This window comes from Balaenoptera borealis, assembly GCF_965194805.1.
Source record: "Balaenoptera borealis genome assembly, chromosome: 18".
NCBI lineage: Eukaryota > Metazoa > Chordata > Mammalia > Artiodactyla > Balaenopteridae > Balaenoptera > Balaenoptera borealis.
In genome coordinates this window covers 24,302,539-24,329,327 of record NC_138877.1, presented here as the reverse complement: position 1 = coordinate 24,329,327, position 26,789 = coordinate 24,302,539, and the positions used below count along the sequence as shown (strand labels likewise).

The window sequence follows — 26,789 nt, the reverse complement described above, 5'->3', positions numbered from 1 at the left end:
TGTTTCCTTAAATGGTAGTAATCTAACCCATCCAAGCTAGCATGCAGATTCCATAAACTAGCAGGTGGTGCTTCTGTGAAAGAAAAGAAAAAGAGACATCTAAGGGATGAAATATATCGAGAAAGGTAATGTACACACATACACACATGTTACCTTCCTGGATGTACTTTTGCCATATTATCTTGTTCTTTTATTAATCAATCAGGCCCTTCAATTTCTGTATCCAGACGCAACTCAAGTTACTAGGTATGACCCTCCCACACACACCCACCCCCAAGTCTGAGAAAAACGTTTGACACTCTTTGTGCTTTGCGCATTTAAAACTCAATGTAAGGTGACAAGAACATTAAGCTGCCCAGTGAGCAAAATGTGAGACTAATCACTATCTGTTCTTAGCCATGTGTATAATAATTGGCAAATTAAAGTGCCTGAGAATAGCTGGGCCACCTGCATGAGAAAGCATCACCCTGGAATGACTAATGAAGACAAATGTATGCGGCCAGCTTTACTGACGACAACTTCCAACACCCACAGCCTGAAAAGGCACATTACAGTACCTGTTTCATTTACTGTAAAGTAAGCACCATGTCAATTTTTTGTAATTTAAAGGCATAAAACCTAACAACCCTCAATATTTTGTATATACATACTGATTGAATTGACTGTTATTTACTTTTGAAGTAAGTTAGAAAGAGAAAGACAAATATTGTATACTAATACATATATGTGGAATCTGAAAAAATTGGTATAGACGATCTTATTTACAAAGCAGAAATAGAGACAAAGACGTAGAGAACAAACGTATGGATATCAAGGGGGAAGGGGGTGGGATGAATTGGGAGATTGGGATTGACATATATACACTATTGATACTCTGTATAAAATAGGTAACTAATAAGAACCTACCGTATAGCACAGGGAACTCTACTCAGTGCTCTGTGGTGACTTAAATGGGGAGGAAAACCAAAAAAGAGGGGATATATGTATACGTATAGCTGATTCACTTTGCTGTATGGTAGAAACTAACACAAAATTGTAAAGCAACTATACTCCAATTAAAAATTTAAAAGAAAATACTTATTTACTCTTGAAAACTCAATGTTTTTCTTTTTAAGCTGGCAAACTGGGATCAACTTGCTTATTAAAATGTTCAATTGAAACTTTATAACAACTAAATTCAAATAAATACAAATGCTTCAAAAATAATTTTGTTTTAATAAACTTGCTACTATTATTCATCCATCTGTCCATCCATTCGACATTTACTGAATACCTACTATGTGCTAGGCACTTCTTGATATTTGGCAGAGAGAGATGAATAACATATCCTTAAGGAGTTTGTCAACTATTGGAGGAAAGTTGCACGCACACAGCCAATTTCTACATGTTATTGTAGAAATCTTTTCAGAGCACCTCCCTTTCTCTTAGAGACTTCAGAGAGAAGACTCTTGAGCTGCATTCTAGGACCATATAAAGAGGGCACAAAATGAAGAGTTTTGGTGGCTGAACAAGCTTAAGAAAAGTCTTCCAAGCTGAGAGAGAAGCATGTGCAAAATCAACAAGAAGGTCATGGTCTGAGTGAGGAAAAGAAATCGCCTTCAGAGTAAATGAATGAAATAAACACAAGAGGCAAGAAAGTCAACAGATGATGGTGAACACTAGGCAAGGGTGAGAATGTGCAGGGCCCCAGAAGACATGTCTAGGACTTGGGATTTTATTCTATGGGGCAGTAGTTTGCAATACACATGCCAGGGAACCCTCGGGTCCCGGGAAGGGAGGGAGACAGACTGGGAAGGCGTGAAAAGAGTGAAGGAGAGGCCGACCAGTCAGGACTCTGGGCCCCGAAACTCTGCTTCAACCACAGTACCTTTGCCAATGTGTGTCTTCTGCTGGGCCTTCTAAATTTTTTAAATAACTTTTGAACTTGGAAAAATTTTAGATTTACAAAAGTTGAAAAGATAATACAGAGAGTTCCCATAAACACCTCACCCAGTTTCCCCTAATATTAATCTCTTTATGTTACCACCACGGCACATTTGTTACAACTGAGAAACCAACATTGGTACCTTGCTATTAACTAAACTCCGGACTACATTCGTATTTCACCAGTATTTCCACTTGTGTACTTTCTCTGTTCCAGGATCCAATCCAAGACACCACACTGCATCGAGACACCATGTCTCTTCTGTCTCTTTTGATGTGTGCCAGTTTCTCAGTTTTTCCTTGTTACTCATGACCTTGACAGTCTTGGGGAATATTAGCCAGGCATTTCACACTCACTCTGGGTTTGTCTGATGTTTTCCTCATGAGTAGACTAGGGTTATGGGTTTTGGGAGGAACGCCACAGAGGTGAGGTACACTTTCCATCACATCATATCAGGGGGCATATATCATCGACAAGACTTGGCACTTGCAATGCTAACCTTGATCGCTCGGTTAAGGTAGTATATACTGAGTTTCTTCACTGTAAAGTTAACTATTTTCCCTCTTCACAAGCTCTCTGATTTGGAAGCTAGTCACTCCAGCGCACACTGAAGGATGAGGGTAAGCTTTACTTCCTGGAGGGGGCTATATCTACCTACATTATTTGGAATTCTTCTACAAGGAAGATTTGTCCCTTCTACTCCAATTATTAATTTGTTTAATCATTTGTTTATATTAGGATGAACTCATGCACGTTTATTTTCTATTTTAGATTATAGGACAATAAATACCGTATTATCTATTTTGTTGCTCAAATTGTTCCAGCTTCTGCTATTGGTAACTATTTTAGGTTGGCTCTTCTATTCCTTTGACATGACCCCATCCTTTTGTTCTTTGAGCACTTTATTGTTTTAGGGCAAACCAGATAATTCAGTCCTATATTGTATTTTTACTGCCCCAGCCCTAGAATCAGCCATTTCTCCAAAGATCCCTAGTTCCTTTTAATGGAGGATGATATTTAGAAACTAGTATCTGGGCATGGGTGTGCTAAGATGCTACTGGGGTATCACTGCTCCCAGGCCCTCTCAGCAGAAAGAGTTAGGAATGTATGTATTCAAGCCCAGGTATATATACATAGCTATAATTGTTTCTGTATCCATCCATCTGTATATATATTACACTAAACATGAGATCATACTAACATGTCCAACTATAACCCAGTACTAAATAGTTCATTCTGGCTTTCCCTCCTTGCTTATCTGCAAAGACCCTGACAGAGAGAAACTCGGCTCCCACCACCCATTTACTTCTTTGTTTGACTCTAGTATTTGAAACTTCTTTTGAAAACAAAATTCTATTACTTTAAAATAATAGAAAAAAGCTTGAAAACAAACACTATAAGAGAAGATCTTTAAATTATTTAATGTAGAAAAGTGACTTAATTATATTTATATTTTTAGAAACATTATTCTGACTGAGTGAGGAATGGGTTGAAGGGGGCTGAGACTTGAGGTAAGGACAAATGTTAGAAAGCATGCTGTGTACTCCACAGAGGATATTAAAGACCTGAGAAGAAACAGCAGCTATGGAAACACAGAAGAAGGAATTAACTTGAGGGATATTTTAGAAGATTTATAAATAGAACTTAAGTGATTGTATGTGGAAAGTGAGAGAAGATGGAGATAAATATGGATGAAGTAATGGGGTAAAGGTGTCTTTTTATCTCAGAAAATACACTGTGAGGAAAGGATTTGGGAAGAAAATAATTGAGTATAAGGCATTTAAAATGGAGTATCCATGTGGACACGCTTCAAAGACCTCGTGAAATGTGGTTCTGGATTTCAAGAGAGTTGTCTAAGCTGTAAAAGTGAATTTCAGGGTCTTAAGCCCAAAAAGGAAGATGCAAAATCTTGGGACCAAATAAAAAGGCCAGGAATATGGGACAAATAAGAAATAGAAGATCAGGGACAAAAAACTATACAAAAATAATATTGAGAAATAACATGCTGAATACATGAACATGTGGTATCTCTCCATTTATTTAGGTCATAATTTCTTTCAACATGCTTTGTAGTTTTCAGTGCACACGTCTTACACTTCTTTTATTAAATTTTTTCCTAAGTCTTTTGTTATTTTTTATGCTATTTTAAATGAAATTGTTTTCTTAATTTCATTTTTAGATTGCTCATTGCTGGCATATAGAAATATAACTGGTTTTTATGTACTGATCTTCTATCCTGCAAGCTTGATGAACTCATTTATTAGCTCAACAGTTTTTTTGTGAACTCCTTAGGATTTTCTATATATGAGACTGTGTCATCTGTAAACAGAGTTTGTTTTATTTGTCCCTTTTCAATCCAGATGCCCTTTATTTATTTTTCTTGCCTAACTGCCTTGTTAGAACCTCCAGTAAATTACTGAATAAAAGTGGCAAGAGTAGACATCCTTGTGTTTTTTGATCTCAGGTGGGAAACTTTCAGTCTTTCACCAATAAGTATGATGTTAGCTGGGGGTTTGTCATAGATAATTCTTTATCAGATCGAGAAAGTTTCTTCATATTCCTAGTTCGTTGAGTGTTTTTAACAAAAGGTATTTTGTCAAATGCTCTTCCTGCATCTATTGAGATGATCATATGGTTTTTGTCTTTTATTCTATGAATATGGAGTCTTACATTCATTAATTTTTGAATTTTGAACTAACCTTGCACTCCTGAGACAAATCCCACTTGGTCACGGTGTATAATCCTCTCTACATGTTGTTGTATTTGATCTGCTAGAAATTTTTTTGTTGAAGATTTTTGAGTCTACATACGTAACAAATATTGGTCTGTATCTTTGTTTGATTTTGGTATCAGGATAAAAGTACACTTACAGTTTTACATATTAGCAGGAATGAACTGGAAGATAAAAAATTTAAATTACACCTAAATTATTAAAAATACATAAAATTCTTAGTAATAAATGCACCAAGAGGCATGTATGAATTATACACTAAAAACTATAAAATATTGCTGGGAAATATTAATGAAGAGAATGAATGTACATTTATGGATTGAGAGGCTCAATACTGATGTCAATTCTTTCCAAAATGAGCCTCAGATTTAACATATTCTCAACTGTAATCTGACTAAACTGATTATTTTTAAAACTGGTAAGCTAACTCTAAAATCTACATAAATTTTCAGAAGAAATAGAATATCTAAGCCAATTTTATAAAAGAACAAAGATGGAGGACTTACACATCTGACTTGAAGACTTGCTGTAAAGCTACAGTAATCAATACAGTGTGGTACTAGCATAAGGAGCAACAAAATCAATGGAACAGAATAGAGAGCTCAGAAATAGGTGCACACTTACGTGGTCACTTGATTTTTGAGACTAGCACTAAGGCATTCCAATAAGGAAAGGAAAGGCTTTTCAAAAATAGTGTTGGAAGAATTAAACATCCCATAAAGAAGATAATAAACAAATAACATACAAAACATAATAAATATAATATTCAAAAGTTAATTCAATAAGGATCATAAATCTAAACATAAAATCTAAAACTATACAACTTTTCAAAGAAACCACAGAATTTTTTTGACTTGAGCATAAAGTTATCTTAGGATACAAAAGCCAGTGTCTATGAAAGAAGAAAAACCCCAATAAATTACACCCCCCAAATTAAAACTTCTGCTCAACAAAAAACATCCTTAAGAGAATGAATAGACAAGCAATACACTGGAATTGGAAGGAAGCAGTTGCAATGTATACATCTAATAAAATCCTGGAGACTAATATATATCTTATACCTCAAAAATAAAAATACATACAAGCAACCCAATATAAAGATAGGTAAATACTTCAATGGACACTTTACAAAAGAAGATATGGCCAATAAGCACATGAAGAAGATGTCAACATATTAGTCATCAAGAAAAATGCATATTAGATCACAATGAAATATCACTGCAAACCCAATTCTACCTTACCAGAATGGCGAAAATTAAAGAGACTGACAAGACCAAATGCTGCTGAAGATGTGTAACAACTAAAACTATCATATATGGTTGATGCGAATGTAGAATGGTACAACTACTTTGTACAAAGATATGGTAATTTCTTCTAAAACTCAATATACACCTACCTATGACTAAAATTCCACTCTTAGATATTGATCTAAAAGAAATGAAACCATATCTTCATGAAAGACTTGTTCAAGAATGTTCATGGCAACTTATCCAAAACAGAGCCTGAAAAGAACACAGGTGTCCATCCATAGAAGAATGGATTAACAAACTGTTGTATATTCATGCAATCAAATATCACTCAGCAAGAGATAGAAATGAGTTACTGATAGACTCAAGAATAGATTAATCTCAAAAACATACTATGTAAAAGAAACCTGACACGAAAGAGTATGTAGTATATGAGTCTACTTATACGGAGTTCTAGAACTAGAATTGATTTACTCTAGAGGTGGGGATGGGGATGTGCTGGGAAGGTGTATGAGGGAATTTTCTGGGGTTGATAGACACTTGGGTAGCACAGGTGTATATCTCTGTTGGAACTCATAGAAATGTACACTTAAGATCTGTGCATTTTATGTAAATATGTAAATTTTACCTAACAATTTTACTTAAAAAATAAGAATCATATAAAAAATCATAAACTTTGAATTCTAGTAATGGTACATATACCAAAGTATTTGGGGGAATTGTAGCGATGTCTACAGTTTACTTAGAAATGTTTCCAAAAATACAGTGGTTTCGTGGATAAAAACAGAGATGCACAGAGGTAAGCGTATGAGTGTTCACTGCCAATTGCTTTCAACTTTTCTGTGTGGTTAAACATTTCCATAATAAAATCTTGCAAAAAAAAAAAAAAGAAACCTGAAAAACCGAGTCTTTCACAATAAATAATAAATTAAAGGAAAAAGTTAAAAGAAAAAAAAAAAAGAAAGCAATCCCAACTCATAAGTTACTAGCCATGTGAACTTGGCAAAGTTTTTAAATAAAGAGTCTATGTCTAAATTTCCTTATTTGTAAAAACGAAAATGATAAATAATACCTTTTATACAGGATCCTTAAAGGACTATACTTGCTAATATACGTAAAGAACAATAAGCACTGAGTAAATGTTTGGCTACTATTTTTAGTGAGCACGGAGCACCTGTGGCCATAAACCCACAAAAATAAAATGCCTCAGAAACAGAAAAGGAGGGCACTCCTTGCAGTTGCCTTTGTTAAGGCAATTGTGATGTTTGTTGCATAGATAAAATCAGATTCACTGTGATTTTTGTTTTCTGTGCATGAATGTCATTTATCAGGACCCCTAAGCAAATGAGCTAGTAGAAAGGAAATATTGTATTTTAAAACACCCATAAAGCATATTTTTAGAAATGGTATTTCCTTGACTTTCATTCCAGGAAAATGCTAACACATGGCATGCAGCATGCTGGGCCCAGAAAAGAAAGCCTGCCAGATGCCACAGCAATAAATAGAGTGGGGCTTTGGAGAGGAAAAGTAAAATGAGAACATGTAACGTTATGCCTCCAATACCCTTACCATCTGGTATTTAGCCCACTGAAATTATGGGGTTTTTGGAAATTCACCTTTGTAGGCCACCTTTAATTAATTTTCTTATTTATTTGTTTAGCAAACATTTAAATCACAGCCTACTATGGGCAGAGTTCTGCATGCCCTCCAGGACCTCAGCAAAATGAAGGGTGAGGTAATGTTAGAAAGAAGAAGTTCTAAGTGCAGTATAATGAGAGGTTAGTGCCATTTACACCTGCCGCCTCCTTCTTTAATATTCATTTTAAAAACACAATTTTAACATTTTCCATCGATAGGTTAAGCAGCCACATATTTTCACAAACGACAGGAATTCGCAGACAGGAAAAGAGGTGGCAGAATGTGTTACGTGGGTTATGTTTTACTTTGCTGAGAAATGAGTAAGTAGAAATACATTTTTATAAATTATATTTCCTATAGTGCTTGCATTATCATTTTTATCAATATTTTAAATGCAAGTGGAATTTCTTAATGTGGTATCTTTTACTTTCAATTTAGCAATGTTTCTGAGGAGAAAACTGAGCTCTATAATGTTGAAAACTGTCTCATTCTATTACGACTGCTCTCCTTAGGGTTTTCAAATACGTATACTTGTGATAATCCTAAGAAACTGTGATTGATGGATTTTTACCCAGAATTTTAAAACAACAACAATCACAAATTCTTTTAAATGAAAGGAAAAGTACATTCTGTTCCCTTAACTTGTCTTTATTTTGGGATTATACGTTCTCTGCTAAAATTTAGGATGGAATTTCTAACAGTGATGGCATTGTTCAGTAAATAGCAGTCCTTTGTGTGTGTGCAAATTTTCAAATGAATGGAAATGGTCTTAGACATTTTATCTGGAAAACTTTCGCCTATAGTATTTATTCAAATGTTGTCCATATTTTCAGGAAAGAATTGAGAAAAATGTCTTTCTCATAAAAAGATGTCATTCCCTTGTGGCTATTATGAAAGGAACTCCCTCTCCTCCCTCCAGTACACAACACACAAACCCTGTGCTATCAATAGAAGTGGAACATAAAATTAAAGAAACACTGACTGCATGCCAAATTCTGGGATAACAGGGAAGAGAAAGCCAGTCGGCAATCACCTCTCCTAGCCCTTATCTTCTCCTCCCACTTATCTCTCCCAGGCTGGGGATGTCCGGACTCTATGACCTCTTTCTTCAGTGGAGACACAAGCTGTGAGTCAGGTGCTCTGAACTTTAATGTCTATTCTTCTTCCCCTTTAACCTTACTGTTAAGAGAAAATAAAATGTTTTATGTCAATGAAAATACTCAGTCACTTGGAAATCATCTTTCTGGGTTTCAGCACTGATACACCTGTGATCTTAAAATATCCTTTCAATTTAAATAGTAATGAATTTGTCACAGAAGTATATTAGGAGACCTATATTCAAATAAAGTTGCCCACTGACTTTAGGTGAATCCACTGTTTTCTAAGTCAATACAAGTTGCTTAGGATGATCAAAGGCCAAACTTTTGTAATCTCTCCCCATGTAGATCATTTTAAAGTAAAATTACTAGGGAGAAATTAGGGATTCGTAAAGCAAGACAGAGAGCGTTTTTGTTGTTGTTGTTGTCAGTTTGATTAGCCACGAGCTTATACCACTGTATTCACTGGAGAGTGTATAACTGTCTTGAAATGAAACATCACATAATTCCAACAAGTATGCTCTCTCTAGTTCACCTAAATTAGGGAGGCTTCCCTATATTCATTTTGTCTCTTTCACAAGCATCCTTGAGATTCTTTGCCCTTAATTACTTACAACTATGCTTCAAGTATTAGGAGCACGCTTGAAATTTACAATTTTTCTAAGTTCCTAACACTTATTAGCTTTGTTTTCTGCCTAGACCTGTTAACCTAATTTTGTCTTCAATGCTTTTGGAAATAATGCATTGCTTATCTTTAAATTTTCCATAGCTGTTTCCATATTAAGGAATCCAAATGCAGGTTTCAATTTACTCATTATGAATTTGCTGATCCTCTAATCTGAATTAAAAACCAAATTTTTTTCATTCTTCTCCGTTACGTTTCAAATTTTAACAGATACTTTCAAACTGTATTTGAAAAACTTATAATCCAACACCATGACCAATCTTCTTTCTGCCAAGCACTGGTGTCTAAATCTTTCTTTCTTTTTATTTTTTTAAGTGCTATGGCTCCTGATATAAAAGACAAGGGAAAGAAAATGCAGAAGGATGACAGTAGGCCTATTACTGGACACATGTCCTCTTTCTCCTCTGCAGCTTCAACTTCTTGGAGGGTATCAGAACCCAGGGGCTCCACCCCAACTCCTGAGAGAACGGGCCTCCACAGGAAAGGAGAGGGAGGAAAGGAAGGCTGCAGATCTGGTGATAATTTGAGCTGAGTCCCGATACCACATCTTGTAGGCAGACAGATGAACAGAGCAGCATTTTGATTTTCTAAAGTGAAATCCACCAGAAATTAAGAGTGTGCAGTTTGTGGGAATTCTAGCACTCTTTTTTTTAAAATTAAATTTAATTAATTAATTAATTAAACATCTTTATTGGCGTATAATTGCTTTAGAATGATCTGTTAGTTTCTGCTGCATAACAAAGTGAATCAGCTATACGTATACATATATCCACATATCTCCTCCCTCTTGCGTCTCCCTCCCACCCTCTGTATCCCACCCTTCTAGGTGGACACAAAGCACCGAGCTGATCTCCCTGTGCTATGCGGCTGCTTCCCACTAGCTGTCTATTTTACATTTGGTAGTGTATGTATGTCCAGGCCACTCTCTCACTTCGTCCCAGCTTACCCTTCCCCCTCCCCATGTCCTCAAGTCCATTCTCTATGTCTGCGTCTTTATTACTGTCCTGCCCCTAGGTTCTTCAGAACCATTTGATTTTTTAGATTCCAAATATATGTGTTAGCATATGGTATTTGTTTTTCTCTTTCTGACTTATTTCACTCTGTATGACAGACTCTAGGTCCATCCACCTCACTACAAATAACTCAATTTCGTTTCTTTTTATGTCTGAGTAATATTCCATTGTATATATGTGCCACATCTTCTTTATCCACTCATCTGTCAATGGACACTTAGGTTACTTCCATGTCCTGGTTATTATAAATAGAGCTGCAGTGAACACTGTGGTACATGACTCTTTTTGAATTATGGTTTCCTCAGGGTATATGCCCAGTAGTGGGATTGCTGGGTCGTATGGTAGTTCTAATTTTAGTTTTTTACGGAACCTCCATACTGTTCTCCATGGTGGCTGTATCAATTTACATTCCCACCAACAGTGCAAGAGTGTTCCCTTTTCTCCACACCCTCTCCAGCACTTACTGTTTGTAGATTTTTTGATGATGGCCATTCTGACTGGTGTGAGGTGATACCTCATTGTAGTTTTGATTGGCAATTCTCTAATGATCAGTGATGTTGAGCATCCTTTCATGTGTTTGCTGGCAATCTGTATATCTTCTTTGGAGAAATGTCTATTTAGGTCTTCTGCCCATTTTTGGATTGCATTGTTTGCTTTTTTAATATTGAGCTGCATGAGCTGCTTGTAAATTTTGGAGATTAATCCTTTGTCAGTTGCTTCGTTTGCAAATATTTTCTCCCATTCTGAGGGTTGTCTTTTCATCTTGTTTATATTTTCCTTTGCTGTGCAAAAGCTTTGAAGCTTCATTAGGTCCCATTTGTTATTTTTGTTTTTATTTCCATTTCTCTAGGAGATGGGTCAAAAAGGATCTTGCTGTGATTTATGTCAAAGAGTGTTCTGCCTATGTTTTCCTCTAAGAGTTTAATAGTGTCTGGCCTTACATTTAGGTCTTTAATCCCTTTTGAGTTTATTTTTGTGTATGGTGTTAGGGAGTGTTCTAATTTCATTCTTTTACATGTCCGGTTTTCCCAGCACCACTTATTTAAGAGGCTGTCTTTTCTCCATTGTATATGCTTGCCTCCTTTATCAAAAATAAGGCAACCATATGTGCATGGGTTTATCTCTGGGCTTTCTATCCTGTTCCATTGATCCATATTTCTGTTTTTGTGCCAGTACCATACTGTATTGATTACTGTAGCTTTGTAGTATAGTCTGAACTCTGGGAGCCTGATTCCTCCAGCTCCATTTTTCTTTCTCAAGATTGCTTTGGCTATTCGGGGTCTTTTGTGTTTCCATACAAATTGTGAAATTTTTTGTTCTAGTTCTGTGAAAAATGCCAGTGGTAGTTCGATAGGGATTGTATTGAATCTGTAGATTGCTTTGGGTAGCAGAGTCATTTTCACAATGTTGATTCTTCCAATCCAAGAACATGGTATAGCTCTCCATCTGTTGGTATCATCTTTAATTTCTTTCATCAGTGTCTTATAGTTTTCTGCATAGAGGTCTTCTGTCTCCTTAGGTAGGTTTATTCCTAGGTATTTTATTCATTTTGTTGCAGTGGTAAATGGGAGTGTTTCCTTAATTTCTCCTTCAGATTTTTCATCATTAGTGTATAGGAATGCAAGAGATTTCGGTGCATTAATTTTGTATCCTGCTACTTTACCAAATTCATTGATTAGCTCTAGTAGTTTTCTGGTAGCATCTTTAGGATTCTCTATGTATAGTATCATGTCATCTGCAAACAGTGACAGCTTTACTTCTTCTTTTCCGATTTGGATTCCTTTCATTTCTTCTCCTTCTCTTACTGCTGTGGCTAAAACTGCCAAAACTATGTTGAATAATAGTGGTGAGAGAGGGCAACCTTGCCTTGTTCCTGATCTTAGAGGAAATGCTTTCAGCTTTTCACCACTGAGAACGATGTTTGTCATATATGGCTTTTATTATGTTAAGTTCCCTCTTTGCCTACTTGCTGGAGGGTTTTTATCATAAATGGGTGTTGAATTTTATTGAAAGCTATTTCTGCATCTATTGAGATGATCATAAGGTTTTTCTCCTTCAGTTTCTTGATATGGCTTATGCTACTGATTGATTTGCGCATACTGAGGAATCCTTGCATTCCTGGGATAAACCCCACTTGATCATGGTGTATGATCCTTTTAATGTGTTGTTGGATTCTGTTTGTTAGTATTTTGTAGAGGATTTTTGCATGTATGTTCATCAGTGATATTGGCCTGTAGTTTTCTTTCTTTGTGACATCTTTGTCTGGTTTTGGTATAGGGGTGATGGTGGCCACGTAGAATGAGGTTGGGAGTGTTCCTCCTTCTGCTATATTTTGGAAGAGTTTGAGAAGGATAGGTGTTAGCTTTTCTCTAAATGTTTGGTAGAATTCGCCTGTGAAGCCATCTGGTCCTGGGCTTTTGTTTGTTGGAAGATTTTTAATCACAGTCTCAATTTCAGTGCCTGTGATTGGTCTGTTTATATTTTCTATTTCTTCCTGGTTCACTTTCGGAAGGTTGTGCTTTTCTATGAATTTGTCCATTTCTTCCAGGTTGTCCATTTTATTGGCATATAGTTGCTTGTAGTAATCTTTCATGATCCTTTGTATTTCTGCAGTGTCAGTTGTTACCTCTCCTTTTTCATTTCTAATTCTATTTATTTGAGTCTTCTCCCTTTTTTTCCTGATGAGTCTGGCTAACGGTTTATCAATTTTGTTTATCTTCTCAAAGAACCAGCTTTTAGTTTTATTGATCTTTGCTACTGTTTCCTTCATTTCTTTTTCATTTATTACTTATCTGACCTTTATGATTTCTTTCCTTCTGCTAACTTTGGGGTTTTTTTTGTTCTTCTTTCTGTAATTGCTTTAGGTGTTAGGTTAGGTTATTTATTTGAGATGTTTCTTGTTTCTTGAGGTAGGATTGTATTGCTATGAACTTCCCTCTTAGAACTGCTTTTGCTGTATCCCATAGGTTTTTGGTCATCATGTTTCCACTGTCATTTATTTCTAGGTATTTTTTAATTTCCTCTTTGATTTCTTCAGTGACCTCTTGGTTATTTAGTAGTGTATTGTTTAGCCTCCATGTGTTTGTATTTTTTACAGATTTTTTCCTGTAATTGATATCTAGTCTCATAGCGTTGTGGTAGGAAAAGATGCTTGATACAATTTCAATTTTCTTACATTTGCCAAGGCTTGATTTGTGACCTAAGATATGATCTATCCTAGAGAATGTTCCTTGAGTACTTGAGAAGAAAGTGTGATCTGCTGTTTTTGGATGGAATGTCCTATAAATATCAATTAAGTCCATCTTGTTTAATGTATCATTTAAAGCTTGTGTTTCCTTATTTATTTTCATTTTGGATGATCTGTTCATTGGTGAAAGTGGGGTGTTAAAGTCCCCTACTATTATTGTCTTACTGTCAATTTCCCCTTTTATGCCTGTTAGCATTTGCCTTATGTATTGAGGTGCTCCTATGTTGGCTGCATAAATATTTACAATTGTTATATCTTCTTCTTGGATTGATCCCTTGATCATTATGTAGTGGCCTTCCTTGTCTCTTGTAATAGTCTTTATTTTAAAGTCTATTATGTCTGATATTAGTATTGCTACTCCAGCTTTCTTTTAATTTCCATTTGCATGGAATATCTTTTTCCATCCCCTCACTTTCAGTCTGCATGTGTCCCTAGGTCTGATGTGGGTCTCTTGTAGACAGCATATATACGGGTCTTGTTTTTGTATCCATTCAGCCAGTCTATGTCTTGATTGGAGCATTTATCCATTTACATTTAAGGTAATTATCGATATGTATGTTCCTATTACAATTTTCTTAACTGTTTTGGGTTTGTTATTTTAGGTCTTTTCCTTCTCTTGTGTTTCCTGCCTAGAGAAGTTCCTTTAGCATTTGTTGTAAAGCTGGTTGGGTGGTACTGAATTCTCTTAGCTTTTGCTTATCTGTAAAGGTTTTAATTTCTCCATTGAATCTGAATGAGACTGTTGCTGGGTAGAGTAATCTTGGTTGTAGGTTTTTCCCTTTAATCACTTTAAATATGTCCTGCTAGTCCCTTCTGGCTTGAAGATTTCCTGCTGGAAGATCAGCTGTTAACCTTATGGGGATTCCCTTGTATGTTATTTGTTATTTTTCCCTTGCTCCTTTTAATATTTTTTCTTTGTATTTAATTTTTGATAGTTTGATTAATATGTGTTTTGGCGTGTTTCTCCTTTGATTTATCCTGTATGGGACTCTCTGTGCTTCCTGGACTTGATTGACTATTTCCTTTCCCATAGTAGGGAAGTTTTCAACTATAATTTTTTCAAATATTTTCTCAGTCCCTTTCTCCTTCTCTTCTTCTTCTGGGACCCCTATAATTTGAATGTTGGTGTGTTTAATGTTGTCCCAGAGGTCTCTGAGACTGTCCTGAATTCTTTTCATTCTTTTTTCTTCATTCTGCTCTGCAGTAGTTATTTCCACTATTTTATCTTCCAGGTCATCTATCCGTTCTTCTGCCTCAGTTATTCTGCTATTGATTCATTCTAGAGAATTTTTAATTTCATTTATTGTGTTGTTCATCATTGTTTGTTTGCTATTTAGTTCTTCTAGGTCCTTGTTAAATGTTTCTTGTATTTTCTCCTTTCTATTTCTAAGATTTTGGATCATCTTTACTATCATTATTCTGAATTCCTTTTCAGGTAGACTGCCTATTTCCTCTTCATTTGTTTGGTCTGATGGGTTTTACCTTGCTCCTTCATCTGCTGTGTGTTTCTCTGTCTTCTCATCTTGCTTAACTTACTGTGTTTGGGGTCTCCTTTTCACAGGCTGCAGGTTCATAGTTCCCATTGTTTTTGGCGTCTGCCCCCAGTGGCTAAGGTTGGTTCAGTGGGTTGTGTAGACTTCCTGGTGGAGGGGACTGGTGCCTTCTGGTGGGCAGGACCGCATCTGGTGGTGTGTTTTGGGGTGCCTGTAACCTTATTATGGTTTTAGGCAGCCTCTCTGCTAATGGGTGTGGTTGTGTTCCTGTCTTGCTAGTTGTTTGGCATAGGGTATCCAGCACTGTAGCTTGCTGGTCTTTGAGTGGAGCTGGGTCTTAGCGTTGAGATGGAGATCTCTGGGAGAGCTTTCGCCGTTTGATATTATGTGGAGCTGGGAGGTCTCTCGTGGACCAATGTTCTGAACTCGGCTCTCCCACCTCAGAGGCACAGGCCTGACATGTGGTTGGAGCACCCAGACCCTGTCAGCCACATGGCCAGGGACTTGGGGAGTTTCTTGCCTTTTGGGAAGTCTGAGGTCTTCTGCCAGCGTTCAGTAGGTGTTCTGTAGGAGCTGTTCTACATGTAGATGTATTTCTGATGTATTTGTGGGGAGGAAGGTGATCTCCACATCTTACTCCTCCGCCATCTTGAAGGTCTCCCTCCTCTAGCCCTCTTATCAACAAATATGCCAAATGAGAACCCAGAGCCATCCGCAGAGCTATCATTATGATAGATACTGATAAAAATCATACCTTTACCATTAGAAAATAGTAGTAATAATCTCTTACTGGGGATATCAGTACTACCAGAACAACTTCTACTTAAAAACATATGTGAGCTAAGATTGAAAAACACTTTCCTGCTGATTTCAGACATATGGGAAGGCCTAAATAGTACTGTGAAACTTGGCAGAGCAGCTAGAGGTAATGTGTGCAAGAATATCTGGCTGAAATCCTATTTTCTGATGACTTATACTCAGTTACAAACTAAACTTGGCGCAAATCTTAGCTTAGTAGAACTCCATCAAATACAACCAAAATAAAGATTAAGGGTGGGGAAAAACCCTATAAACTTGACTTTCAGAAAAGACCAGAGCATTGCTTGCAAGGGAAACAAAAGGAAATTCTCAATACTTACTAATCTTTTTATTTAGAAAATTACATTTTACAAGTGCTAAGATCAATTACAGTCTAATAATTTCCAGTACTTTGAAAAGAAAAAATAATTAAAAGGAGCAAGAATTGAACCCAGGAAAGGCTCTGTCAGTTCTAGAAATAATTGCTTTTACTCTTCAATTTTTCAAAGTTTCACTTTTTTAGTGGTGTCAACTGGCTCAGCCCACTGTCATGTACAAAAATATAATGGACTAAAAAACTTTAATTTCTTAGAATAACAAAACAGAATTTGAGAATAGTCTAAACACTGAGACATACAGCTCTTAAAATTTTAAGGGAGTAGACACTTGTTTTAGAGCCCTAAATAATCTGGTAACCTTAAATAGAGACTTTAATTTTAATAACTTTTGGGAATTGGTGCTCTCATCTAACTCTGATCTTTCATTTGTTTTTAGATGTTTAGTTTTCAATCACAGGAGATCTAAATGTTGAGGTTAAGTGTTTTAGTAGATGAAAGATGATTACTAGTAACACTAAAATACCTCTAAATCAAATGACCATGTAACCTCTACAAATATTACTGTAACTTCTACAAATATTTATTTCTTTGTTTATTTATTCAACCATTCACCAAATATTTATTTAGCACATGCTAGGCAAAACACAAAACAACAGTAAAATCTACTAGAAAGTACAAATATATATCTGTTTGAGGATTTTTGATAGCTCCCATTTTTTGAGGCACCACAATCTAAAAAAACACTTGAGATAGATCTTGAAATATACCAAACTTTAAAAAAATAATATACATTTTTCTAATGTTATTATGAAAGTAAGAGACAAAAGGACGTATCTGATTGGTTAAATGGAAGAGAAAGGCCTCCAAAACTGGCTGACCTCTGAGCTGATGGAGAATAAGAAACTGTGCAAATGTCCTTTAAAAAGTATCTCTCAGGAATACCAATCGAGTCTCAGAGGCTAAAGATTAGAAGTAATCCCTTCTTCCTTCTTTCATTCTCTTTGTTTGTCTTTGCTCTATTCCTTTGGTCTTTTCTCATTGCTTACACATAAATATACTTGATTTAGATGGAATTAATAAAGCCACATTAGAAACTGCTCATAGAAAATTCAGTGGAAAAGGGACAGAGGCACATCTAATGGTAATAACAAAACAAAATAGAAAACTTTGTTGACAAGAAGGAAATAAAAGGTTTTCTAGTAGAGTTAAAGAATAACTGTTTCCTAAGTGCCTATTCAATGGCAGGGAGGGTGCTGCACTACCAAACGTTAAACCCATATCTACATGTCTACGTGTCTACTGTGAATGATGAGATGGGTGTAGGAAGGTGGTTGTCCAGAAAGAAAAAAAAAAGACTGGTGAATGTTCCATTATGAGAAGGTAGATACATAAAACAATTAACTACTATGAATAAGTCTAATGTCCATATGTTAACAGATAATGCTAAAAAAAAAACCCCAAAAAAACTGTTGAGGAAAGACAAATTGAAAGGTATAAATCAGTATGATCTCATCTATGTAAACTTAAAAATAATATCCCATATATATAGACATATAAGTTATAGTATCTATGGCGATGGGTAAATAGAAAGAATGGTAATTTTTTTTCACTTTAAAAAAGATATCCAAAGCAACTTTAGAAGTATTAACATTTTAAAATATGGCAGTGGAGATGGTGGCCAAGGTGGTGAGTAGGAAGACCCTGAGCTCACCTCCTCCCATAGCAAACTAAAATTACAACTGTTTACAGAGCAACTATCAATGAGAATGATCTGAAGTCTAGCAGAAAAGATCTTCTACAACTGAAGATAAAGGAGGAGCCACAACAAGATCAGTAGGAGGGGCGGAGATGCCATATAGTCAAGACCCACATCTCTAGGTAGGTGGCCCACAAATAGGAGTATTATCACAATTGCATAGATTTCCCCCAAGAAGCAAGGAGTCTGAGCCCCACACTGGGCTCTGAAGCCTGGGGGTCTTGCACCAGGAAGATGAGCCCACAGTATTTCTGGCTTTGAAGGCCAGCAGAGCTTGCATTCAGGAAAACCGGAAGGCTACAGAAAACAGAGACTCTGCTCTTAAAGGGCACATGCAAAGTTGCGCATATGCAGAAACCCAGTGCAGAAGCAATAATTTGGAAGGAGTCTGAGTCAGACGCACTTGCTGATCTTGGAGAGCCTCCCAGAGAGGCAAGAGGCAACTGGGACTTACCCTGGTGACAGAGACACTGGTGGCAGCCATTTTTAGGAGCTTATTCTACCATGAGAACACTAGTGCTGGCAGGCACCATTTTGGAGTCCTCCCTCTAGTTTAATTAGTGCCTGGACCTGGCCCCACTCGCCAACTTTTCAGCATTAGTCCTGAGATGTCCCAGGCCAAGCAGCCAGCCTTGCAGGGACACAGCCCCACCCACAGTCAGGCTAGCACCGGGTCCAGGACCTACTGGGTCATGCAGGCAGCTAACTGGGACACAGGCCCCCTACCACCCACCAGTGGCCAGCAGCCTCTGTACTAGGCAGGGCCTGGCAACCAACCAGGCTGGAGACCAGTCACATCAGCACACAGTAATCAGCCCCACCACAACAGAAGGGTCCATGCAGCCTACACAGGGGGAGGAATACCTAGATCATATAGCTAGGGTGAACAGAAGGGAGTGTGCAGCTCGGACCCATCGATGTCTCCTATGTAAGGGCAAATTTCCTAGATTGGGAAATGTAACTGACCTACCTAATATATAGAAATAAAAGCAAATAATCAGGCAAAATAAGACAACAGAGGAATATTTTCAAAATGAAGGAACAAGGTAAAATCTAAGACGGGCTAAGTGAAGTGGAGATAAGCAATCTACCCAATAAAGAATTCAAGATGTTTGATGAACTTGGGAGAAGAATGGATGAACATAGTGAAAAGTTTAAGAAAGACTTAGAAAATATAAAGAAGAGACAAACAGAGCTGAAGAATACAATGACTGCAATAAAAAAGAAGCAATCAACAGTAGATTACATGATACAGAGGAAAGGGTCAGCAAACTGGAAGACAGAGTAGTGGAGATCACTCAAGTTGAACAGAAAAAGAGAAAAGGATTTTTTAAAAAATGAGGATATGTTAAGAGACCTCTGGGACAACATCAAATGTACTAACATTCTCATTATAGGGGTCCCAAAAAGAGAAGAGAGAAAGAAAGGAGTAGAGAACTTATTTGGAGACATAATATCTGAAAATTTTCCTAACCTGGGAAAGGAAACAGATATCCAAGTCTAGGAAGCTCAGAGAATACCAAACAAGATAAACCCAAAGAGGTCCACACCAAGATATATTAGAATTAAAACGGCAAAAATTACAGATAAAGAGAGAATATTAAAAGCAACAAGATAAAAGCAACTAGTTACATACAAGGGAACTCACAAAGGCTATGAGCTGACATTTCAGCAGAAATTCTTCAGGTCAGAAGAGAGTGGCACAATATTTTCAAAGTGATGAAGGGAAAAACCCACAACTAATAATACTTTACTGAGCAAGGCTACAATTCAGATTTGATGGAGAGATAAAGAGTTTTACAGACAAGCAAAAGCTAAAGGAGTCCAGGACCACTAAACCAGCTTTACAAGAGATGTTAAAGGAATTTCTCTAAGCAAAAAAGAGAAGAGTACAACTAGAAATATGAAAACTATAAAAGGAAAAATCTCATTGGTAAAAGCAAACATACAATAAAGCTGGAGGAATCAGGCTCCCTGATTTCAAGCTATACTACAAAGATACAGTCATCAAAACAGTATGGTACTGGCACAAAAACATACACATAGATAAATGGAACAGAATAGAGAGCCCAGGAATGAACGTACACTTATATGGGCAATTAGTCAATGACAAAGGGGGCAACAACAATACACAATGGGGATAAGACAGCCTCTTCAATAAATGGTGTTGGGAAAACTGGACACCTATATGCAAAAGAATCAAACTGGACTACCTTCTCACACCACATACAAAAATAAACTCAAAATTTATTAAAAATTTACATGACCTGACACCATAAAACTCCTAGAAGAAAACACAGGCAGTATACTCTTTGACACTGGCCTTGGCAATAACTTTCTGGAAATGTCTCCTTAGGCAAGGGAAACAAAAGCAAAAGTTAAAAAATGGGACTGCATCAAGCTAAAAAGCTTCTGCACAGTGAAGGAAATTACCAACAAAACAAAAACGCTAGCTATTGAATGGGAGAAGATATTTGCAAGTGATATATTTGGTAAGGGGTTAATATCCCAAATATATAAAACTCATACAACTCAACATCAAAAAATGAAACAAATGACTGAAAAATAGGCAGAGGACGTGAACAGACATGTTTTTCAAAGAAGACATATAGATAGCAATGGACACATGAAAAAATGCTCAACATTTCTAGTCATCAGGGAAATGCAAATTAAAATCACAATGAGATATCACCTCACACCTGTGAGAATGGTTATTATCAAAAAGACAACAAATAATAAGTGTTGGTGAGGATGTGGAGAATAAGGAACCCTAGTCAACTGTTGGTGAGAATGTAAATTGGTACAGCCACTATGGAAAATAGTATGGAGGCTCCTCAAGAAATTAAAAATAGAACTACCATACTATCCAGCAATTCCACCTCTGAGCATTATTCTGACAAAAACAAAAACAGTGATTTGAAAAGATATATGTACCCCTATGTTCAATGCAGCACTATTTACAACAGGCAAGATATGGAAGCAACCTAAGTGTCCATCAATAGATAAATGGATAAACATGTGGTATACAACTCAGTCACAAAAAAGAATGAAATCTTGCCATTTGCGACAACATGGATGGACCTAGAGGGTATTATGCTAAGTGAAATAAGTCAGACAGAGAAAGACAAATGCTGTATGGTTTCACGTATATGTGGAATCTAAAAACCAACACAAATGAACGAACATAAAAGAACAGACTCATACATACAGAATGTAACAAAGAGGTGGTTACCAGAGAGGAGGGGGATTGGGGGATGAGTGCAATAGTTGAGGGAGATTAAGAGGTACAAAATTCCAGTTACAAAAACAAAAATGAGTCACAGGGATGAAATGTAAAGCATGGGGGATACAGATAGCTACACTGTGATATCTTTGTATGGTGACAGATGATAACCAGGCATATCACAGTGATCATTTTGTAAGGTACAGAAATACTGAATCACTATATTGTGTACCTGGAACTAACTTAGTGATGTAGATCAATTACACCTCAATTTTTAAAAATGTGTAAACACTGGGAGGAAATGCATAAAAATGCTAATAATGAAGGTTCTCTCAGGGGGGTGTTATGGGTGATTTCTTATTTTTCCTTTATGTTTTTATGTATTTCTATTTGTCTGCAATGAACATGCATGTTTTGCTTGTAAAATTAGAAAGAAAACAATAAATGTCATCAAAAATGAAAATCTTAAAATAAAATATGGCAGTAGGTACATACATCTATTATTTTCTGTAGGCTTAAACTACTTCATAATAAAATTTAATATATTTTTAAATTTTGTTGTTTAAAAGAAGAATGCTGTAGAAATTTAGGCAATCAGAAGGAGCTAGTCCAGTAAGTTCAATTTTCTTACTTTTGAGCCCAGAATATACAAGGCTGATTATTTTCCATCTTTAGCAAGAGGAACAATGGAGAGTTAATGTAGAAGAAGAAACTGTCCTTGATATGATGAATCATTGGCACTTTTGGCAAATGGATGGTCATTTCTAGAAGGAAGTGAATTACCTGAACATAATTATATTGAATCCTCTAGTTTTAAAAGAGTGTTTCAACTCATACACTATCCATGTAGGTTACTCTTTTTCTTCCTTACAGGGTGTGAATGTGAAGCTTTAGGGGCACAGTCAATGGATGCTACATTTTCATTGCTGCTAAAAATGTGTAAATAGAGTCTGGATTTTGAAGTAACAATTTACACACATAAAGTACTGACTAGCTGTGAAAGACCACAATTGACTTTTTATTTTTAAACTCCTCACAAAACTTCCTCTTGATTCAAAATTGCCATCAGACATTTTCTAATGTAATTACAAAGGAAGCCACAAACATCTTAACTTCGGATCATATGTAATTTTTAGAATTAATAGCAAGATCCGGAGAGTTTTGTTTGTTTTTAAATCCGAGTGGTAAATAAGTCTGAAACATTTCATTAGTGAGGCAAGACTCACTTGAGATATATTGTTAAACATGAGGGGTGAAAATACATCACAGATACAAGTGGTATTACACAGCCCACAGTTTTCTGAAAACATAGTCTCTGTAACTCTGAATGTACTGAAACTCTGAAAACGTAATCCTCTGCATGAGGATTAGATATATACTCACAATAAGAGAGCATATTGGCCTATAATTTTCAACATTACATGCTTGTATTTTTTATTGTATGCTATTTTTCAACTGCTAGAGCAACATGGTCTCATAAATCTAATATTTATTCTTCCTTGTTTATAGAACTAGTAGAGCACTTCAGAAAATGAGAAACTCTGAGAAGTCACATATAACTTGGTGTCCTGTGCACCAAAGAAGAGAGGACAGGAAAGTCACCATGTTTGAAAAATCGGGCTCAGGAACTCAGTTATAAAGCTTTAAATAATTAAACAACACAAGGTAAGGGAGGCCTTTGATGTTATTTCTATCTCCATAAACGTGGTCTATTTATAGATGATAAATCTTATCATGTACGATTCTTCATTTTACTAGAGAGCAAAGAAAAAGAGTCCTTTAGTTCAGTTCCCACGTGCAACTCTGTACTTGCTGTGTGTATTTCGTGCAAGCTAAGGTGGAGATTAAGTGTAATCCACTGTAACAACCAAGATACCCCTACTTATAACTGTGTCTTTAAATCATGAATTCTTCTCATTTTCTTATTAAGTAACCTCTGTACTAAGGAATTCAATGATTCCTTATGTCAAGTCCAAAGAAAATAGCAGTGAATGAGAATTTGTTTTTCTATGGAAAGGCTGTGCCTGTATTACGGTAAATGTCTCAAGAGATTACACCCCTTAACAAAGCTTTTGTGGGAGAAATTTCCTGAAGCTCATTGTTTCTATGTACTTTCCTTTTAATGGATAGCCTTACTTGAGATTTGGGAAGAATCCAGAGAAATAGAAGTCATCAAGTCATTTCCTCATTCTCTGCAGACATGAAGAATGGAGGGCAGGAATGGGGGGAGCTGCCAAAAGATAAGTGAGGGACAAGGCAGAAATGTGGATGGAGGGTGGGTGAGGGATATCGGGGCTGATGGGAGAGAGAGTTTCAGCTGCAGTGAAGGGCCATTTGAGCTACCCGCAAACTGATCCCTGAACTACCGAGGAAGCCTGTGACGGAGCAGAGAGCTGACACTGGGGTGCGTGATACAAAGCAAGTGAAAAAATACTCCTTTGCTACTGACCTCTTCTAGTCTTCCCTTGGATTTCAGATGCTCTTACCCCTTCCTCTCTCAGTGACTGAGCTGATGATACCTTTGCAACACCAGCCCCACTATTTCCTCTGGGGTCCGAGCCCTGTCTTTGCTGTAAGTCCCCAGAGCTGTCCACTCTCTCCTGTTTTCCTGCACTGATTTCTGATGTTATCTTCCCCACATCCATGTTCCCCTATCAGACAACAGTGATCTCCCCTAAACACCAAACCAGAAATTCTGGTTCTCCAGAAGAGTATCCATATACGCACGTGGGTGTGTTTCTAGACAGCTGAAAAGCCAGTGTAGACCCAGAATTGAAGAATGATAGGGGGGAAGAGAATGGCACCCAGAGTTAAAAACCGGGGTCCAGGCCCGGCCCCACCATTTGCTCAACTCTGCCCATTTCAGCATGCTCAACTCTCACGGGCGACTCTCTGGTCTGGGCAATCCGGGTCCTCCTCTGCAGGGACAGGCAAAGGAGGTTTGAATTTGGTTATCACGTCAACTGGGGACGGGGTGGCGGGGTGCTGCTGGTCTTTAGTTCCTTGAAGGCAGGGCTACTAACCTTCCTATTGATAAAATCCATGGGCTGATCTTGCATCACAAAGAAGTGTCCCCCTGAAAATGTCAATAGTGGCCCCACTGAGAAACAACAATAGATGATTTTTCATGTTCCTGCAACCTGTCTGTATTCTCAAACCTAAGTGGAATGTAGAGAACTTAAGAGACTCAGAACAAAACTGTGGGGATAAACAAATTTGTGGACTGTATAATTTCAAAGGAAAAGGTTCAAAAAAATGGATTTCTCTCTCCTGAAGAGAAAAAGGATGACCTGAGACTTAAGTCTATGATGACCAATACATTCTGTCTCCATAACAGAAGAAATAAAGTGCCATGTGAGGAGGTCGGGAAACACTTAGGCTTTCTAGACAATGAGGTTTCTAAGAAAGGAGAATCTATATTAGGATTCAAAAGGAAAGTGGATACCTAGGTATGCAGGTCTGAAAACAAATAGTCTCTCATTGGTTTCAGACAGTTCAAGTGGGATCTTATTTGCAGACTCGGGAAGAACATTTAGGTAACTTCTCAAGTCCTTTCCAGCACCTCTTTTTCCGTCAGACACTTGTTACATCTCTGCACACCATAACATCCTACCAAGCTGACAGACTGGAGACTTAAAGATGGAGACACAACCTCCCATCCGTCCTCTCCCCCAGTAGGTACCACATGCCTCACCCTTCAAAGTGAATCAATCATGGGGCCCAGCAATGAAGGGTGCAGTGGGAAAACTGGAATCTAGCCCAGCACTGCAGTGAAATCTACTTTGATTTCTCAGTAGAAATAAGAGAAAGTTAAAAAAAAAAAACCCACAGTAGAGGGCCATTACAGGAGAAAACATTTGTCACCGTGGACAGAATAAAAGTCCAACCAAATGAAATAAACGTCTGTGGAAAAAGACATGTCCTTCTAGGGAAAGTACTCTGTTCCTTCTCCCTTGCTCTTCACTTAGTTTTTGTCTGCTCAGTGAGCCAAGCTTTATCTGCTCTCTTGCTCATTTTTCCATCTATGAAAGATGGGTGGATTAATTTCAGCCTTTAGGTAGGTCTTTGTCAGAAAGTACTTTCAGAATAAAAGTGGTTTACTTGGTACCATCTCAGAAGCAGAACATGCACTTCCAAAATAAAATGCTTGCTTTGCTAGCAAGCTCTGTCCTTAAGTGAGTAACAATACTGTTAGTGATTTTTCGAGCTGTTAACGCACACACATTAAACAACCACCATGGTCACCCTGTTCTATCATAATAAATCATAGGGTGAGGACCCCTTGGTAGAGCTAAATGAAAACATTCTGGCTACTGAGATTTTATAATTTGAAAAATGTCATGATGATAACACTAGTTGATATTGACAAATGCAGTTTTGATTTTCAATGTTTCAAAATATAATTTATCAGCGAGGTCTTAGCTAATTGAAAGTACTTAACAAAATCTAATCTATGTAGACACTCAATATAAATGTACTGGATCTATTCAGTTAGAATTTATGAACACAGAAATAAAACTTGTTTTAAGCCAACGTGGGGGATATTTTATTTCTAATATCCTTGTAACATCCCACAGAGTATATAATAATAAGTATGAGAAGCATCATATCAAATTTCTTCTCATTTATATCCATCTCCCAATGAAATCAAAGGATTACAATCTGTGCGCAACCTACTTCCACAGTTCTTATTGCAATAGGGTACGACTATTATCCATTTAAAAAATATCCCTCAAAATTAATAATAACTTCAGTAAGACAAATGGAAAAATTAACACAAACCTTAAGACCTCCAGCAGATCAGAAGACAAATGTGTTCTTTGGGAACTTGACTGAAACAAGGTATTCACACAACTCTTTTAAATGGAAGCTGTTCACAAAGGAAGTCCCATGGAAGACACTGTAGCTCTGACATGCCAGATGCTTCTGGAAGGAGAAAAAAAGCACACCATTAGGATGTGTCCAAAGTACCATGACTGCCAGTACCAGCCACTGTGGTCAGAAAGTGCTATAGTAGCACCTACCGCTATTATTATGGTAACCGTATTAACTGCTATTACTTTTGTACCCCCAGATCTTCTTACTCATAAATGACAGGGTGGATGGTAACCTTTCAGCATTGTGTTTAGAAACTTCTAAAGGCCAGCAGTATTTTATAACTAAGCGAACTCTGCTTTTCCCCTAATTTAACCAGACAAGGGTTGCAGGACGGTGCTCAGGTATGAGCATGAAGGCGGGAACACTACTTCTCACTGAGAACCCACCAGCTGTGAGGCACTGGGCACAGGCTCTTTAATCTGAACGATGTCCCTGCAATTAGAGGGCACTGGCCCCATTTTCCAGATAAGAAAGCTAAGGCACAGATTCCTGAAGTCAGGTTTACAACCCAGGCATCAAAGCCTAAAAGGCCTCAGGGCTGACTCTTCCCCTCATTTCACTCTGTGGCCTGTGTGATTTAGAAAAATATTTCACTTGGTGCAGCCACTATGGAGAACAGTAAGGAGGCTTCCTTCAAGAACTACAAAAAGAGTTACCATATGATCCAGCAATCCCACTCCTGGGCATGTATCCAGAAAATAAGAAAACTCTAATTCAAAAG

General features: G+C 37.1%; 1 long non-coding RNA gene across 1 annotated transcript; it reads left to right on the top strand.

The window, feature by feature from the left end:
- LOC309615718 lies at window positions 1-25,965 on the top strand. The gene is made up of 3 exons (XR_014237014.1): window positions 1-8,666; window positions 17,961-18,089; window positions 22,700-25,965. It is a non-coding gene; the product is annotated as an uncharacterized lncRNA (long non-coding RNA).
- Window positions 25,966-26,789: the final 824 nt, after the last annotated feature.